The sequence below is a fragment of the Miscanthus floridulus genome, chromosome 2, assembly GCF_019320115.1.
Source record: "Miscanthus floridulus cultivar M001 chromosome 2, ASM1932011v1, whole genome shotgun sequence".
Taxonomy (NCBI): Eukaryota; Viridiplantae; Streptophyta; class Magnoliopsida; order Poales; family Poaceae; genus Miscanthus; species Miscanthus floridulus.
Window position 1 is genome coordinate 179279904 of NC_089581.1, and position 6030 is coordinate 179285933.

Below are 6030 nucleotides of genomic sequence, written 5' to 3' on the forward strand. Positions count from 1 at the left end.
GTGCATTAAATTTATGTTGCATCTCATATTTTGTTGTGGAAAGTTCTTAAAACACTTTTGGACACCAATTCAAATGTTTTGGAAAATTCTCATTGTTTTGGGTATTTTCCTATTTTTTATAGAGATAAATTTAAAATTTGGAAGCTTCTATTCATATTTTCACGAGCTTTAAATATTTTATTTGGCTTTGCCATGATCCAATCTATCTCTAAGGTTTTTTCTAAAAAAAATAGAAGCATGAAGACATTTTCATGGGTTAAAAATCATATTAGATTTTTAAAACCGAAACCACTTCAAATCATGGTACAAAGGTAATTTAAACGGTTTTGAGAGTCATGAGAGTAAGATGGCTGATTTCAAAGTTCGAAGGGAAAAATAAGACCACGACGATAATTCAGAAAGGTAAAAGAACATTTTAAAAAAAAAAATACCATTGCACCTCTAGTATCCTGTGCTCAAGAGAAGGCTCCCTAGCTTTTATTCATTAAGGGAAATTCAATTAATTCTAAGATCGTTATATCAAGATGATACAAAGATCTTAAAACACTCTCAACCTCTGCATAACTAGGCTACACATAGCCTTAAAAAAGATTTAAAATATTCAGACACACTAATAATACTCGATCGGTAGACTGGCTACACATAGCTTTAAAATGTTTTGATCCATATGCCTGGATCAAAACTTCTTGGTCACCCACACCAATTGCTGAGATGCCACTGCAATCAAATCCTATGATGTTGTCCATATATGAAACCAATGTATAGTTGAGAAACTAACCTACAAAGGAGAAGAATTATGTTTGTTTTCAAAGATCACATCGTTCCTCCATAACCATAACCATAGTGACCAACACATAGCTACTGCTCTTAGCAAAGCTTATTACTAAGACCCTATAGCCAAGTCCCAAACATATTTGAAACAATATGTGGTTGAGATAAGTCTAAAGCCGTTTGAATAACAAACTAGACAACATGAGCAAAAACGACACTCAAAGAACATGTGCTTAATTGTTTTATCCTTGTGAGAAAAACAACACTATTTGTTGCCTTGTCAACTACATTTAGCTAACTTGTCTTTGGTTAACATTACCTCCTATGTAGATACCACATAAAAACCTTGATTTTCAATGGAGCTTTTTTATTTTCCATAGGCGTTTATTAATACTAGGGACATCGTTGTGGATTATAGCCGGATATTGTGATTTAACTTAGAACTGTACATTAGGATGTAACTTCTAGCAAAATAATCATCTTCTTCTTGGCTTAACACAATATTAGCAATGTTCCAACACACTAGTTTATGCCCAATTAAGTCCTTTCGTCCTTTCGCCATGATAGAATGGGTGGTGAGATATTTAACACGTCTGCTACATTATTCTATTTTTGGTGGATGGGCTACATTATAAAGGCAAGGATATTGTTTGTCCCAGCCACCTTCTTTCTAGAATCTGACTTGTGATCAGCAAGGATATTGTTTGTCCCAACCACCTTCTTTCTAGATTTTGACTTGTGATCCATCTTTAATTATAAAGTCCCAAAAACAGATAAAATCATGTTTGACTTTCATAAGGCTAGCATAAAAATGTGAATCCCCTTTGTTCCGTCGAACTTGAGAGAAAGGCTTAGATCTTAGATATTTGTTGTATAGCATTTGTTGCCAAGTCCCATCCGTGTCAGTTTGAAAAGCCACTTACATGGAAGAGCTATGTTCTTTATGTTTAAGTTACAAATTCCAAGCCCACCTTGGTCTTTGGGTTGGCATAAGTTGACATTTTATGTGGCAGACAGGTAAATCCTCAAATGTACGAATGTGTAATGTAGCAATCACCCGGGAGCATTCCAAGGTATCAATTTTTATGGGAAACATGAAGTGAATTGGCTAAGAATCAAGGACATCCTATGATAAAAACAAGGATAAATAATATGAAGGGGTAGAGAGGATATCTAAAGTTGATACTTTCAAGAAATTAAGATAAGTTCGCATATGGTTATTCACTTTGGAGCACGGTCCAAATACAACAACAAAAAGGGATGAGAAGGGTGCTGAGCTATGTCGCAAAGAGCCCTATGTTTTAAAAACCAGCCCAAACATGGTCGATTATGTAGATCAGACAAGGTTGTCACTGTCACAACCTGTGGCTACCACACAATCGTGAGACATACGTATCCTCAAGTAAACTATAGCCCAGATACCACATCTATGCTAGATATTTACTACTATAACCCAGATCTTGATGGTTGATTAGAGCACTCCATAAGAGTGGTGAACCCATCATCAACTGTAGTATGAACTAAACTTAATCAATCAAAATGATCAAAGTTAGCACAAATGATCCTGGATGTCACTTGAACCTGAGATGCATCTACCGAGGTACAAGTGGAAGAGGAAACTCACAACCGTATCTCCTTCTCTATTTTCTAAGACTAAAGTGGTATGGCTTTGCCATATACTCCAAGTCTTTCACCTTGCTTCTATGCCTCAAGAGTGGTGCAACACTGGTATCTATAGGCCAGTTGGAGTTGATGGAACTAACAAGTGGGGTCAGACGACCTCCACTTATGTTAGTCGACCCTTGGATGCATTGCCATGGTGCATCTATGGCTCGAAGCCACTTCTGATACCAGTTGGTAGGTATCCGAGGTGAGTCTTGGAGGTTTGGTGTAATAGGGGGTCGCCTGACCTCATTGGGGTCGCTCGACCTTTCCCTACCAGGTCTGCCACCCATCTTCAATTGGTGAGTTGATTTGTGGTCCATTTGATGTGTGGTAAGCGAGTCGGACATAGTTGAAGTCCTTTTGTTCTATTGGATGGGCCAATGAGTCCATGTGTTTCCCGTTGGCTTCATTTCAACTCTTGGTGTGAATCGCCATTAGTCCAACGTGTGTGATGAATTTTGAGTGGTTACCTTGCATGAATGGTGGCCATGTGTGGGTTGGTCGACCTAGGGCTAGACCACCCAACGCATTTGGCCCATTCTAACCTATCTTTTACTTATTTGCTCCTACACTCGCATAGTCACTAGAACTTATGGGGTTAATTAGAAAGAAGCCCTGTGCTATGGGGATGCCATTCTTATTTCCAAATTAAGCATTAAATGTTGAGTTAATGTCCATCAACAAGCTCCCCCTCATTTATATATTTGCTTGTCCCAAGTAAAGGGTATGAAAAGAATTAATGACCGAGCCAAGACTAAGGTGAAAAATAATACACAACTTGGGATATGAAGTGAGCATAAAGGTTATTTCAAGCCACTTACTCATACCTATAGGTTTTGAACTGGATACAACTTCGCCTTGAGCGGTTGAGAAATGGAGCAGTTCTAAGTTGAAGACGTAGATCCCATTTCTTCTCAAGTAAATTTGGAGTTTTTGACAATATTTTTTCAAAGCAAACCATAACTCATATTACTCCTCGTATGGTGCTCTCATATTACTCAATGGTATATGTATATGTATATGTATATGTATATGTATATGTATATGTATATGTATATGTATATGTATATGTATATGTATATGTATATGTATATGTATATGTATATGTCCTCACCAAGATCTTTGTTGTAACACCTCTGGTGTTATGAGCTCGCTAAGCACTGAGATTATGGCCTGAGAAATAGATCTATTAATATAGTGAGTTAGTTTACTTAAATGCGATAATGAAAATTCTAACATGAAAATAGGAAAAGTAGTTTTAATTGTTTGGCACAAAAAACAATTTTTGTAAACAAAATAAAATATAACTTGTATTTAGTACTTAAATAAAAATTTGAAGTGCAAGTTAGTAGATGAGAATGCAACTTTTGTTTTAGTGAGTGGAAGTTGTTTAATAGTAAATCTGATAGCTTGGGAATCAAACCCAAAATTTAGAACGAGAGCTCGTCGGGAATCGATAGGAACTTGAGTTTATGTTAAAAGTATCGATCTTTGGCGAATTATATTGAACAAACGGGTTAAATAATTCCTAGATGTTTATTTCTATGAATTAGCACGAAGTATGCGCTAGGTCATGACATGTTGTTTAGTTGAGATTGACGAGGCTTAGACCATCTAAAAATTCAACCAAAAGTGTTAGGGAGTGTTAGTTCTAACTGGAACCTTGAATTCCTTTTAAGTCTAAAAAGATGATAGACAGTGCTACTTCGATATTTAAATATCCACAAAATTTCCTAAACACCAACTTCATGTTTTTGCACCATCAATTGCGTCGAAATGAGCTCTTGCGAACGGTGTAGGTCGAGGTGGCGATGGGTGTCACAGCACTCTCGTAGAAATTGCCTAACTTCGTTAGAACGAGCTGCGGACCACGAATTGCTGCTCGGTTCATGAACCAGAACCCAGCTTGACGAACCCATCTTGGCATCCTCCTATCTCCCTCTCGGGTTGCTCTCGGGTCCTTGCGACAGTTTCATTGGGTAGATGGTATAATCGACTTTAGGTTAGGAGATGGAGTCGAACCCAAACCGTGGTCGTTAGCAGTTCTTGTTTAGCTTTAAAAAGTGTGCACAACATTGGTTTCGGTCGTTCAGCTCTATGGCCACGGTCGCCGCGTCCACGATGTTGTGCCGTCATGCTCGGGCACGCCGCACACATGTGCCGCATGCACCTTTGCCCATTGCCCTATAATCGCCACACGGTCACCATGCACGCGGGCGCTACGGGCATTGAGAATGCCATGGCCAGGCTACGACCGTGGGTCAGCCTGCATGCTCGGCCGGGGCCGCTCGGCTTTGGTCTTGCGATGGCTGGCCCATCTGAGTGCGGCCACTACTATGGGGTGGTGTGTGCGTGCTGCTGGCCGAGCTATGCGCAACCAAGCCAATGCTGTGATAGCATCCATCGGGTCAACGTGGCTCCCGCCTCGCCACCTAATCCAACTACCACCGAGCCACTACTTGTCTCCTCTGTCTCATCACGCTTCTGCCCTCGTCATGATGTCATTGCCTCGCTCGTGTCGCTTTGTGCTTTGGCTCCGCGCGGTAGCCTTATGCATGGCCTCTGCTCTGCTACCGCTGACCGAGTTCTGCTCCCATCTCGGTACCTCATGACCTGCTCCCTCTGAGCCGCACCACGCGCACGTCCTCGCTCATTTATCGCGGCCTCAGTCGGGGCTAGCTGAGCCACGTAAAATCATCGCCCGCCTGCCCTTGTCACCACTAGAGCCACGCCATTTTCACGATTGCACGTGGTCCATAGCACGCCACCCCGATTCAGCACTCCAGCAGCAAGATAGGGTAACCAGCTAGTAGCCTGACCTCCTCCTTGATGTAGGGGAGCCCTATCGACCGGCAATTTGGTGCTTCGCTCACCATCGGCCATGAGCGCTGCTGTAGCCAGTAATAGGGAGGTAAGGCCCAAGAGTTCGATTGCTCATAACCATGAACTTATCGTGACCCCCTCTAGCTGGTGCTCGCATTTTTTTCAGCCGAGGATCCTCGTTGATGGTGTGGTGACACGTTGGGTCCGCGGCAATGCACCGCCATCTCAACTGCTCGCACAATGCCGTACAAGTTCAGCCCTCTTTGGTTTCAACTGTCGCCACCGCATGCACCTAGGTGAGTTCCGACTGCTTTCGCGCCGCCAAGTGACCTCCGTTAGGACCTTAAGTCATCAATACGGCCTCGCCGTCGTAGCAGGATGCGTTGCTCTAGCCACACGTGGTTGGCTGGGCTAGGGTACCCCTCCGGGTTCCCAACCACCTCCTGACGTCGCCGTATGAGCCCTGGTTGATGGTCGGCTTCTCTGTGTAGTCGTCGTGGGCTCCCAGTGCCCGGCGTGGCCGTCGTTTGCCTACGGGTGCTGCGCCATCGTGCTCGGGGGCGTCGAGGACCGATGCAGTGAGGAGATAGCATTTGTAAGGGTGTTTGATGCAAAATGCATCTCTTGTGCAATAGTGAGCAGAAGCGCTGCGTGAAAACTGCTTAGTTCGAGGACTCTTTCGCAAATGTGCTGGGCGCTCGCGCAGCGGGCCAATTGGGCCGGCCTGCTGGCGCATGGCTGCGCACCTGCGTGGGATGCTGCAGGCCGTTG